This window comes from Globicephala melas, chromosome 8, assembly GCF_963455315.2.
Source record: "Globicephala melas chromosome 8, mGloMel1.2, whole genome shotgun sequence".
Classification (NCBI taxonomy): domain Eukaryota; kingdom Metazoa; phylum Chordata; class Mammalia; order Artiodactyla; family Delphinidae; genus Globicephala; species Globicephala melas.
In genome coordinates this window covers 11,652,787-11,666,687 of record NC_083321.1, presented here as the reverse complement: position 1 = coordinate 11,666,687, position 13,901 = coordinate 11,652,787, and the positions used below count along the sequence as shown (strand labels likewise).

The 13,901-nt window shown below is 42.0% G+C and overlaps 1 protein-coding gene across 8 annotated transcripts in view; it reads left to right on the top strand.

The window, feature by feature from the left end:
* CTNND1 (catenin delta 1) overlaps positions 1-13,901 on the top strand; it is a 47,238-nt gene that overhangs the window by 7,589 nt on the left and 25,748 nt on the right. The window contains exon 2 of one of the 8 annotated variants that reach the window (XM_060303174.2): positions 1,134-1,187. The exons of the other annotated variants lie outside the window; for them this stretch is intronic. The gene's annotated coding sequence lies outside the window, so the exon portion shown is untranslated. The remainder of the gene's footprint in view (positions 1-1,133; positions 1,188-13,901) is intronic. 8 annotated transcript variants of the gene reach the window in all.

Below are 13,901 nucleotides of genomic sequence, written 5' to 3'. Positions count from 1 at the left end.
TTTTGCCTCCCGTCTTTTTTCCCCTTAGATTGGTGGTCTTCATGGGCATCACTTTGCCTCACTGACACATAATGTGGAAGAAATTTCTTTTTTTTTCTTAATTTATTTATTCATTCATTTATTTTTGGCTGCGTTGGGTCTTTGTCGCTGAGCGCAGGCTTTCTCTAGTTGTGGCGAGCGGGGGCTACTCTTCGTTGCGGTGCACGGCTTTCTCATTGCGGTGGCTTCTGTTGTTGCAGAGCACGGGCTCTAGGCGTGCGGGCTTCAGTAGTTGTGGCACATGGGCTCAGTAGTTGTGGCATATGGGCTCAGTAGTTGTGGCGAGTGGGCTCTAGAGCGCAGGCTCAGTAGTTGTGGCGCATGGGCTTAGTTGCTCCACGGCATTTGGGATCTTCCCGGACCAGGGCTCAAACCCGTGTCTCCTGCATTGGCAGGCGGATTCTTAACCACTGTGCCACCAGGGAAGTCCTGGAAGAAATTTCTAGTTCTTAACATAGAATAAATTGTACTCATGTGGTGAAGGTACAAGTATTAGGATACTGCTTTTGGTTTATTTCAATTAGGTCTAGATTAGGATTAAATGTTATGATTCAAGAAGATTGATTTCTTCTAGTAATTAAGATTAGGTTTTATTTTTTCGATTTTCAAATCTCATCCACATTTACTCATTAATTACTCATTTTGGTTCAGTTGACAGTAGAGCAAAAGATACTTAGTTTTCCCAAAGTACATTGTCAATTTTGTGTGTGCTTCCCATGTTCTGTATTGGAATGTGGTCTCATATTGAGAGGTCTCTTTGTGGAGTGAAAAGGTTTTTGTTTTAGGGAGCTTACATTTGAAAAACCAAAATATATTCTGGTGGTTGAGGTTATAAGGCATTGTTGTAGAAATTAAGTCAACTTCTCGGTACTTTTATCAAGGCACCTACAGTTCCCATTTCATTGCAAGTGAAGTAAATCTCATTGAAATAAAGTAGCTGGTGTATATTCAGTACACTTTTAAAAATAGAGTGGTCTATTTTAAAGGAGAAATTGGTGCCAATCTGATTTCTTTCCATTGTTTCTTTGTTGGAATGGGGGAAGTACTGTAACCTCTCTGTTCTTCTCTTCTCTGTTGACTACTTTGTAAACCAGGGCAGAATTGGCCATTTGAATGTCTACCCCGCTGAAGGTCAGCCAAATCTGCAGGTAAGGCTACTGGAGACCCCAATTGATGGGCCTAAGGTCACAGTTAGAAAAAATGTGTAGAAAGAAAAATGAAATAATACTGATTTATTTTTCTAAACTTTAACTTTTTGTTTTCATTAAAAAAGTAAAACATCTTCATTCATTCATTCAAAAGAAATTTGAGAGCCTGCTATGCACCAAATAGACCTCACAGAGCTGACATTCTAGTTGGAAGAGATAGATATTAAGTAAGCAAGTAAATATATAGTAAGTCAGAGTGTGATAACACTATTGAGAAAAAAATAAAGCAGAATATGTAGGGTGGTGAATAAGAAGTGCAGGGGTGGGAGTGAGATTGTTTAATACAGAGTGGTCAGGGAGGGCCTCACTTACAAGGTATGTTTGAAAGAGACTTAAGAAATTAGAGATTGAAGTCCTATAGATATGGGTACAGAGTGCAGAGGCCCTGAGGCTGGTTTGTTACCAGCAAGCAAGAGAGATGGGGGCAGTATATGTGTTCAGAGAGGTCCAATGGGTGTGTGTTGGAGATAAGGGGGGACACAATGTAGGACCTCCTCCTGCACTATACGGTACCAAGAAAAGTCTCCTCGCTTCAGACCCCAGAGACAACAGCTGTTAACGATTTTTTGTGTAGGCTTTGTAAGGAGTTGAAGGAACACCTGGCCCAGCCTCCATCTTCGTCCCATTGTAGAAGTTGCATGTGAGTATAGTCAGCACATAATTTGCAAAGTAGCAGAATTTGCATAGGTTGATGACCCTTGTCTTGGAGAATGATAAAAGTAAGGCAACTACTTAGAATAAGCTTGTATGTGTTTGGGATGGGAGATCAAAATTTTCTTCCCTAGAGAAATCTATTTCTCTACCTTCTTATCTACAGGTTCAAATTTCTATGAATAGTAGAAGTGACAGCCTTCTTTTTGAGTACATTGAGTTTCCTTTTGAGTACATTTGTTGATTTGGTTTATGACCAAATATTATGCCTACCCCGCTTATCTGCTGCTTTTCGTTTTGCTCATTAGACCAAAAAGCTCCTGCTTCCCCGCAGCCCTAATCATTGGAATTAAATGGCTTCAGGTACCATTTTATAGGTCACCGTATCCACATTTCTGTCTGGCACATCAGGGGACGTGATCAGTCCTGATAACTAACCGTATGTCTCTTTTCCCTTTCTATATGTGTGTTTAAGCAGTAATGGTTGTTAAAGTGTGTTGCTGAACCACTTGGCCTGGTTGGCTTTGGTGGGATTGAAGAAGAAGCACCAACTGTTTAGTGATTGATGTTCTGTGGCAACCCCATAATGGAAAGTAAAAGGATATTTGATTACCAGAGTAGCTGTGTCTTGAATCACCCATTCTTACTTTCCCTCTCAAGATTTCTGGTTTAGCTAGCCTGTCCTTCAGTGAAAGAATTTCTCTGTCTCTCTCTGTTAGGAGTTTAGCCCTAGAACTTGACCTGGTTACCCTCTATTCTTCTTTTTAATTATAACTATCTAGTTGTCATTCTGTTACATAATATCATCCTTGGGCCATGACCTCAATCAGGAAACATTTTTCCCCCTTCCATCCGCTTCCTCTTTGGTCAGGTAACTGTATATCATCTTGCAGGAAGTACTCTAGGCAATCAGGTTCCCCCAATTTTGAAGTTGCTTTAAATAACTGCTTGATGTATATTACTTCAGCATTTATAGATGTTTGTAGTTGTCTTGAAAGTATGTCTTGCCATGCCATTCTTCTTTCCTGAGTCTTCAGCGACATGCTTCTTTGTGGAAATATTTCTCTTTATGCCTCTTCTAAAAACATCTTGCTACTCACTTGCCCTTACTCAAACCAGAAGTTAGTGACTTGGATAAGTGTCAGAGGTAACACTTGAATCCAGAGTTTCTGGTTACTTCTATTGTCAACTGGGCTAAAATTATCTAGGGTCTTGAATGCTAGATTTAGGACTTCGGACTTCTTTGGGGATGGAATGTGGAACAGTCTTTGAAAATGTGGCACAGCTCTTTGTTCCTTGGAGGAAAGTTAAACTGAGTCATTTAAAAAATAACTGGGTTTACAAATTGGTACATTGTCTTCACAACAGTTGCAGGTTACATGGTGGCACATTTTAGATTATTAATAACTCGTATTACTCTTGAATATGTACATATGTGACAACATGCATGCAGTATGAAATTATTATATTGGCAACTAGATGAACATTGAATCCTAGAATTGTGTATGGTTTCATTTTTATAAAAATATTTAATAAGATTTGGTTGGATTTTCATATTATTAAATAAAAATTCTAGCTCTGTATGTTAAATTAAAAAAAAATAGTTGGGTTGTCCAATCTGCAGTGTAAATAGGGATGTCCACCACTGTAGCAACTCAGGATTCCAAAGTGAGACAGTTCTTCCTTTTAGGTTCTGAGTCTAGAATATAGCATTTAGGATTGTGTCATTCTGGCCATTGATATATTTAAATCCATGCTTTCAAATCCAGACTGAACAATGAGCTGTCTGCTGAATAGTAAAGCAGGTCCAAATAATGTATTTTATAACTAATGCTTTTTTGGGAGAGGAATGTGGTGGTCAGAAGGTTGTCAGGGATAGGCCAGTACGGTGGTTCCCAGTAGCTGACTCTCAGAATCACTTTGAGGGCTTTTTGCAAACATGAATTCTGAGGCATTCCCTCCAGAAATTGAGGTATGAGGGTTGGGGAGGTAGATTTGGGAGATTGTATTTTTAAAAAAACTTCCCAGGTGATTCTGATCACTTAGGCTTGAGGACCACAAGATCTGAACATTTGAGTTAAGCTACATATCTATATGATTTCTCAGATGGGTGGTTATTTACTTAGTATAAGAAGTAGAGAAGAATAGTTCATGGTAGTAGACACGGTAAGAAGGTGGCTAATTTGAAGTTTTCTACCTCTGTATCCCGTATTATTTTGGAATTACAGATGTCACTGCCTGATTTGGGGATTCTGCCAGCACTTAGTATGGAATTGAGGACTTGCCTCTTAGGGGGAAGGGAAACTTTTAGACCATATCTCCATTTCCCCTCTCCATTTTGAAATTGTGGAACAAATTCAGGAGAGGATGTTAACATTGAAACTCAGCTGGACAATTTGTTTAAAACTCGACAGGAAGGGCCAATGTTACTTCCTGTCTGAAAAGGAAGTGCTGGCTTCCTTCCCTTCCTCCTTGGCTAATGCTGGTCAACTTAGAATATGGGTGGGGGAGGGGCTGATCACATTACTACTTCAGCTGGCTGTTCGTTCCATGGGAGATAGGGCTATCATCAATGTTCAGTAGCACAAGCATTTGCTCCCTTCTTTCCTTGCTTGTAACATGGTGATGGGTGCTCTGTGGGCTCCTGTCTACTTGCCCTTATGTGATAGCCCTGTGCTAGGTTTGGCTGTTGCAGTCCAGGAAGGCTTCCAATCTCCCAGACATTATTTTACATTCAACCTTATACCTCCCCTGTATTCTCTGACATTTGAAAATAGATCAAGGAGTTGTAGGGAAGAAACTGCAATCCATTTGACACTGAGGGGTAGGTTGTGGAAAGGAGAACATAATTGGGCAGAGGGGAGTGGATGACAAAAGTTTCTTATTTTAAATTGAGCCAAGAAAGCATTCCTTCTAAGTGGGGCCAGTTGGCACTCTTCCTGCTATTTTAGTTCTGGCTTCTCCTTCCTACTGGCCAATTGTATTACGTGTTTGATGTGAGTTTGAACTGTGGTCTCTGGGGTTGGGGGGAGGGAGAGTGGTGGAAACAGCTGGCGCCTTCATCAAGCTATCTCAATTATGCTGCTTTTCAGGGTGCTTAGCGGGAGGGTGGTAGAGGAATTGGATGTGTGTTAGCAGAGTCCTAGCAACTCTCAGTAGTGGGATTGGATTCTTGGGCACTCTTAATGCTATGTGGGATGTTGGCTACTTGGAATGCAGCAAAACCTTTTCCCAATCACATTCTTTTCTCTGCCTCCCCTCCCTCCAGTTCTTTCAGCTTTGGGCCTGACTTGGAGAGAAAGGGGGTACGTGGGAAGTTATATAGCAAAACAAATTCATACTTTTCCAACCATTGAGTATTCAGCTTAAGTCTTGGACCCTTCCATTGACTTTCTCCTTACCCATTTGTTATTCCTTTGGTTGGGTTTTCTAAATGTCTGCAAACAGCCAGAGATACAAGTAGACCAGGACTTTTGAAGAAGTTGTGCTGAATTGCGATCAGTTGGCTATACTGGTCTCCTTCCCTCCTTCCCATCGTGGGTTTCTATATTTCTGAGTCAGCGTGCAGTTTGTCTCACCTACTCAGTTTGAGGCAGAGAACCTGCGGAGCATCCTTTTGGAGTAGCAGTAGCAGCATTGATACGGATGTGTCCAGTTCTGTCTGGGGTGTGTCTTTTATAACCCTCTTTTTTTTTTTTTTTTAAAGTATCTCAGAAAACTCTTCTACTCTACTATTTTTATCTGCTTTTTATATAACCATCTCACACAGTAGTACTTAATTGACTGATTTATTTGGCCTGGGCTATAAATAAGGGAGAATTGGATAAGAATACCAACAATTGTAACTAATTTTTAAAATTATTCTTGAGTGAAAAAGGGAGTTAGTCCGATTTAGTGCTAGGTAAGAGATCTCTAACTTTTTTGTGTGTGTACTTCAGTGATAGAGTTTGCAGTGGCTAGGACCTGCTGTTAAGTTCTGTTCTAAAATGTAGTGTTGCTCAGTATTCTTTTTTCTATCCCGTTCTAGAATGGCTGACTATTGTGTATATACCTGCCCCACTTCCTTTCATCTGGTTATATCATAGCCAGATATGGACTAATTCCTTCTAATTGTGCTGTTTTAGACTTATCTCCTTTTGCATCAGCATGTACTATCCGAATCAGGCTTCTGCACAGAGTACTTCTAGCAGATCCAAGAAGGGGAAAGGAGTGGAGGAGAAAGGGAGGAGAAAAGATGAGAAATGATAGTGTATTACTAGTTAGTTGCCTGGAATGTCCCTCTGGTTTGAGAACTCTGTGCTGAGCCTTATACTATGCTTTATGCAAGAATTGAGCCCTGGGGGCAAAGGGTGTTGTTTTGGATATCAAGAGTCTGGCTAAATAGAGCTTGACTTCTATCTGCATCTTTGCTTCTGAAGTTTAGAGCTGACGTCCAGTGGGCTTGTTTAAGATAGCAGAAAAATGTATCATTTATCCCATTCTTGGTGTCAGCTGTGGACCCTTACTAGGAAGGGAGGCTTTCTTTTCTGATGAGGTTCCAAGTCTACAGCCCCTGATCCACTCCAGGGGGAGTAGTGAGCGGGAAAAGCTGTTTGTTGTGTTGACTTTTTTTTGCTGCAAGAACTACTGTGCAATTCCTAGTGGGCCTCCTTTCATTCCCTAGGGAAGTAGATAACTTTGCTCCTAGCATCTGCTGATACCTATTCTGCCTCTTTGTAGGGTGGAGTCTGCTGCCTTTGTTTGTTCTGTTTGGGGCCTCTTAAAAAATCAGCTTTATGCTTGTGGGGAAAAGAGTTTGAAAGACTTTGAAAACAGTAGAAATGGGTGAGAGAGAAGTTGACAGAGGATGTGTCCTGAAGTAGTTTTTCCAGGTGGGAATATTCCATTGACTGAATTCAGGTTGGTTATCAGATTGCCACGATGAAGCTTTCTATGAGATGTATCACACGTAGCTGAGCTGAGTATAACACCAGTTTTAAGATCCGCGGCCTCCAAAGTGAAGAAACTAGCTAAGCGGGAATGTTGAAAATCCCCTCAGCCCCTCTGAACCCTTAGATCTTCACACAGTATCTTTCTGATGATTCTTAAAGGCCTGAGCTTTGTCCTATGTAGTGTTGGCTTGGGTCGGGGAGGAGGGTTGTTTTCCCTGAACATGATAAGGAATTGAGCAGGGCAAAGTGGGAGCTCTGGCTGGTGATTGGTAGACAGGATGCCCTGGAATGCAGTTGGCTTGAAGCCCAGAATCCAGCACTTTGTATTTGTTTGTTTCTGGGAGACTGTGGTCTGGTGCTACTGTGACAGGAAGTGAGAAAGCTGGGAGTGGGGGAATGGAGAGGGGCGATGTCTTTGTGGTTCTCCTGTGAAATCTCTTTGTCCCTGGAGAGCAGCCCTGCTACAGGGCTCTACTGAGAAGAGAGCAGCCTTTGTGTGTCTAATGGGTCTCAGAGCATCTAGCTACTCCGAGGGATTAGGGAGTGTGAATTCTGACTGTGGCCTCTTGCGTTTTAGCACTTGAGTTATATAAATGGCTTCGATCTCGTAGTATTGGGGATCTCACTGACTTTTATGTGTGCTACTATTATTTACAGATCTCTAGGATTTAATTAAGAAAGGAATTTTAGAAGGAGATAGATGTTTATTTGTATTATGTTTATTCACTGTGTATATTGCAGATACCTTGTTGAGTCTGAAAGGAATAGAGAGAACCAGGCAATGCCGGGCCCCTACATTTTAGGTCTCATCCTTCCAGTTGACATCTTACTACATACAGAGCTGGAGAAACCTACCCATTTTTTATTTTAGTATTGAGAGGTACTGGCAATTCTCTGTTTGCGCTTAACTAGGGAATGGTTGGTAGTTTCCTAGGATTTTTTTTTCTCCTCTGTCTAGACTGAAATAGCACCTGTAACACTCTCTGTCCCCGCCCGCCGCCCCCCACCCCCTCCCGCCGCCTTTTCCTCTTGTTTTGTGTTTTCCCTGCCCTCCATTCCAGCTGTGAAACAGGCATCTCTTCTCACTTTGTGGATTGGGTGGCTGAGTCCTCAGCTTCTTGCCAGGCTGGCTAGTCCCTGAGCACACACACAAGCCGGCCTTTGATTACCCAGGAGGACAGCTGCCCTAGAGGCAGATTGCTAACATACCGCTAGAACAATCCCTCCCCTCTGTTCTGGTGCTGGCTAGCACAGTCTTCCCTGCTTCTAGTTCCTTCTGTTTCCCACCCCACCTCTGATCTGATCTTTGCTTTTGGTTTAGTGAGATGTCACGTTAAAAATGAGAGTAGGGATGTTTGTGATTAGATTTCTTTCTTGAGCTGTGATTAGAGAATGTGACAAGTAGTCAGATTTCTATAGCGGGCCAGTCAGTGGAAAAGTAGGTGATTGTGTACCAAGTAATACTATTACTTTTGCTCCTCTCACCTTTTCTCCTGAGTTGTTTTCCTTTTAAAATGGGAAATCTAAGGTATTTCTCAATTCTGGCCTTCTCCAGAATTGAGTGAGGCCTTGCTCTTTAGAATGAAGGCAATACCCAAAGGTCTAGGTGCTTCCACCTCATCCTTTCTCACTCCCCTCCCCCCCTCCCCCCAAAGTTTACTTTTGGTCACCTTCTCTATTTGAGTTAGAATGACTTTTAACCACAGGAAGCGTAGAAAGTTCATACTCATTTCACTCTATCAAGGAGAAGGAACATGGACTTGGAGTAGAAGAGATGCGTTTCTACCACTTACTAGTTATATGATGACCTTGAGCAGGATAGTGAATACTTTTTTTAAAAATTAATTAAATTTAATTTATTTATTTTTGGCTGCATTGGGTCTTTGTTGCTGCACACGGGCTTTCTCTAGTTGCGGCACGCGGGCTTCTCATTGCAGTGGCTTCTCTTGTTGCAGAGCATTGGCTCTACGCACAGGGGCTTCATTAGTTGTGGCACGCGGGCTCAGCAGTTGTGGCTTGTGGGCTCTAGAGCGCAGGCTCAGTAGTTGTGGCGCGCAGGCTTAGTTGCTCCGCGGCATGTGGGATCTTCCCGGACCAGGGCTTGAACCTGTGTCCCCTGCATTGGCAGGTGGATTCTTAACCACTGTGCCACCAGGGAAGCCAGTACTTCTGATGCACAGTTTACTCATCTATAAAAGGGGCCAACATTACCTCAGAGGTTGTTGGGAAGAGTATCTGTGATAATTTATAGGGGGAGGTCAGTAATTAATGACTCACAACTTCTCTCCCCCTGTAAGGTCAGATTTTCTTCTTTTAGATAGGGAGAAACATTTCCTTCAGCTATCTGCCCTGAGCTGAAATAGGACCTTCATATTTCCTATGATTTCTTCATAGACTCACACCTTCTCTCTCTTGCTTGTCTCAAAAGGGAGGCATACTCTAAACCTAATGGAAGGGGTGTCTTGTTGCTCTCTTCAGGGCTCAGGGCTTTCTTAGGAAGCTGGACTGTAACTATGATTCAGTTACATGCTTTCAGCTTTTCCAAGTCATCTTCAAATGATGGGCAGAGAGATGGTGGGAATGCCAGGGATAGAAAGTTAGGAGGTTTGGTGAGAAGCTGCCACTTTAAAAAAGGACTGTGAGCTCAGACAGTTGGGTGGGCTCTAGTAAACCTTAAGGTTAAGCTTTTTTTCCATGAATTTTTTCCCTCTAGCCTAGGGTAGGGAAGAGTGTAAGGTGTCCTAGTTAATTTTAGGATTTCTCTTTTATGACAGGAGTTAAACACTACTGTTCCATTTTGACTAGACTTTTTCTAATTTCCCATTGTATACCTGACCTCCTCTCTTTTCCCCTTCTTTTGTAGAATGGAGAAAGGCATTTGGCCTCTCCCCTTCCTCCAGTCTGACACCTCCCTCTGTTTTTTGCCCCTCCTTCTTATCTTTGTTTCCTTATTGGCCTCTCCCTAAAGCTCTGCTTTCTCCTTATAAGGCTGCGTGAGGTGCCTTTGGCAGGGTTGCAACAGGGATACAGGTAAGTAACTTGATGTGTCTCAGAGGCTCAGGATTGAGAGAAAATTCAGTGTTATCTGTCCCAGTGGAAGGCCTTGGAGAGGCACGTGGGTGGTGGGGGAGGAGAAGGAGGTGGCCTGGCCTGAGAGATCAGAAGGGCTTGTTAGACCAGTCCTGTGTGTGTGTCATACACTCTCCAGAGAGAAGCAGGTTTTGTTTCTTGCCATACCCTTTCAGTCCTGGGCCCCCTCAGGAGCTGAGAGCCACACCCTTCCTTTGCTTCAAAGCCAGTCTAGCATTTAGACATTTTAGTATCTTATGGTTTGGGGGGTTCCCAGAATACTTGGGAGGGGAAAAGAGAGCAAGAAGAATGTTCCATCTGGTTTCTGAATTTAGGGTCAAGACGGTGGAGGTGATTTTTTTTTTTTTTCCTTTTAAAGTCACAGTAAAAACTTTAAATCCTGACAGGTAACTAGAATGTTTAAGGTGTCCTAGTGACCTATAGAGATTGCTAGCTCAGCCGCCTTGTAACAAGTATTTCTTTTAAAAAAAAAATCCTTTCATATATTTATTTTCCCTTTTTTCTCTGAAACTCCAATGAGATAGAATGATCACTCCTTCCTAAGAGGAGGGTGATTTGCCGGAGACTCCCTTAATTCATCAGATTTGTGTTGGACACAGTGAGACCTAGTCCTTCCTTGTAAAACTGAGACTCCTTCAGTCAGCCTTTTGAGTGCTCTTAAGTGGAGAAGCTGAGCCTATCATAAAGCAGATCCCCAGGGAAGCACAGAAACTGCTAAACACCTAAGACAATGCCATTTCTGGAATGTCAAGTTTTGTAATTCTGAGAAGTGCCCAGTTGACATGAGACTGTGAAGTGAGCAGAGTCCTTTCTCCATCTTATTGCAAGTCACGTTCAGAGACTTGGGGTTAGTGTGGGAGTGAGTTTTTCCAGCAGGGAGAAATATGAGAGTTGTTCTGACTGAGCTTTGAATTGTTCTAAGCTTTGGATGGTGGAACTTCAAGTGGTGGGTGGAGTACTAAGACTTTGGACTTTGGTATAAGCACTCTGTGATAAGAAGCCATAGAAAAACTATTGACAAAACACATTCCTTTTGATTTAAAAATAAGGTGCCAATTTTCTCTGTTTGTGGTTGAACAGCATTAATTGCTTTGAACTTGCGGCAAATGCCAGTTAACGCAAATGAATGCCTTTTCGGTGTTTGGAAGACCTACCTTTTTTGGTTTGAATGTTATGTAATACAGTTCTGTAGTGTTACAGGTGCTATATTTTATTGATTGGTATTCTTTAATAGAAGGCTCAGTGTGCTTTTTAAAAAAGCAGTTTGAAATCCCTAGGGTGATGTAGAAGAGGAATTTTGCTTATCATTGCATTTAGAGGGAAGGGATAACTTTCTGATAATCAAAAAAACTTTCTGATAATCAAAGGGATAATCAAAATTGGTTTTGATTTCATAATGAAGAAATAGGAAGAAGTGAAGAGGGCTGCGTTTGGACCTGGCTCTACAGAAGATAACACTTCTTTCCTAAGAACCCAAAGACTATTTTTCGGGGTTTAGAGTTCTCCATCTGAAGACACGTAACTTTTCTGCTTTCCGCAGAGGCCTCTATGCCTGATCCTGCTCATCTCTTTGGATATACTTCTCTGAAGTGCATGGAGGCGGCAGACACGTTCAGAGTTACCCAGCCTGTAGTTTTACATATATTAGCCCATTAAAGCTAAACTCTGAAAAGTAATAAAAAGTAAAACTTACAGGGGTTATTTATAACTTCTCCAAGGTCTCACAATTTGTTTTCGGCAGAGCCAGGACTTGAACTCCGGGTCTTTTGACCCCTGGCCTGGAGTTTAATTTTTTTTTTTTTTCCCTTTAAGAGTGTGAAGGATTCCTGTAGTTTACAGAGCTACAGTAAGTGGGAGAGGGGAACATGTGGAGACGTGTGGTTTATTCAAAAGCCCTAACAACACGACCAAAACTCTAGTCTCTTGTGTTAACTGTTTGTAATAGTATTGTATTGGTAGCAGTAGCTTTCTGTGCGTCAAGACATTTTCTAAGTACTTTCCATGGATTGTCTCGTTTAATCATCACAACCACCCTGTGTATTTTATTTTTCCCATTTTACAGAAAAGAAACCTGAGGATTAGAGAGATTTGCCCAAAGTCATATAGCTAAGAAGCAATGGAGCTGGGATTTGAACGCAGTCAGTGTGATTCCAAAGTTTATGTTCTTAACCTCTAAAAATTAAAATTTCAAATTATATTTCTATGGCCAATTTACAGTAGAACAAGTCATTGTGGGGACTGTGCTATTGGCAAGTGACTTTCTTCTTTTCCTCTTTTACCTGGTTGGCATTGTCAGACTGTTTGGTCTCTCTGGGTATTTGATTTAATTCAACTTCTTCTGGTTCAGAATTCTTACAGAAGAGATTGAATGTTTACTGTTGTCACTGCTTGAATGTGGGAGCCTTGTTGTAGACTCGTAGGTCTATAGGACCTATGGCTTGTTAAGAGTAAAACCAGGGCTTCCCTGGTGGCGCAGTGGTTAAGAGTCCTCCTGCCAATGCAGGGGACACAGGTTCGATCCCTGGTCCGGGAAGATCCCACATGCCGTGGAGCAACTAAGCCCATGTGCCACAGCTACTGAGCCTGCGCTCTAGAGCCTGTGAGCCACAGCTACCGAGCCCTCGTGTCACAACTACTGAAGCCCACACGCCGCAGCTACTGAAGCCTGTACGCCGCAACTACTGGAGCCCATGCTCTGCAACAGGAGAAGCCCCCGCAACGAGAAGCCCGTGCACCGCAGCGAAGAGTAGCCCCTGCTCACCGCAACTAGAGAAAGCCTGCACATAGCAACGAAGACCCAAATGCAGCCAAAAATAAAAAAATAAATAAAATAAATTAATTTTTTTTAAAAAAAGAGTAAACCCAGTTACTCTGAGAAAATCTACTGTTAGGGGAATTGCAAGGTTCACTTGTTCACTTTGCTCCTCTCCCTCACCTTGGCAATTCCTTGATGATCTTTTTTTATTTTTTGGCTGTGCAGCTTGGCTTGCAGGATCTTGGTTCCCTGACCAGGGATTGAACCCGGGATCACGACAGTGAAAGCCCCAAGTCCTAACCACTGGACCACCAGGAAATTCCCGATGAACTTTTTTTAAGTGAGAACAAGTGTAATCCATAGTAAGTGGCCAGCCTGTAAAGATGTTGGCCTGTAGTCTTAAGGCTTTCCTGATTCTAACTGCCAACATCAGTTAATGGTTTGCAGATTCTGGTCTATAGTATAATTTTCTTATGATGTGTATGTTTGGCATGGAGAAGACTCTCAAGTCTCTGAGTTGTGAGGTGGGGTACTATATATCTTGCCTAACTGCTTCGTTCTCTTCCCCCACATATGCTTTCTTTTTCCTCCCATTTATTTCTTTTCTCCCACTTATTTCTTATTTGTAGACATTATGGATAACCCTTTAACCTAAAGATAAATGGAAATTTTTTCTTTTCCCTTTTTCCTGTGATGTTTGGGTAGAAAGCTCTTAAGAGTTGTAAGAGAGAGGTGCTGGACTGTCCATTTTATATTGGACTTAAGTTCAAAATTTGCTATTAACTGAGACCTTGGGTAATTTCTACACCTATAGCCTGTTTTCTCATTTGCAGTAAAACTTCCTTAGAGTTGCTGTAAGGATTGCCAGGATAGTAAATGTAAAACATTCAGTAATTGCTAGTTCTTTTCACCTTCCCTTTCTCCTTAGTAATAAACTGCTAAGGCCTCACACAGGGAATCGAGAGCTCATTGTAGCAGATGTGTAATTCTGTGATAACTGCCAGGCACTTAGGAGAAGCACCCTGTGTCCCAGAAACACTGGTCTAGGTGGGACCTCCTAGTAAATAGTGTTGGAGTAGGGAAACCAGCCTCATCCTCTCCTTAGAACCCAGTTATGCACTTGATCCAGTTAATTTCGTCTACTAGTTCACAAAATAGTTTTGGGCTGAGGCATTACTATTAAGTAATGTAATTGGAAGATAGAAACTAACTCTTGAAACAACTTAA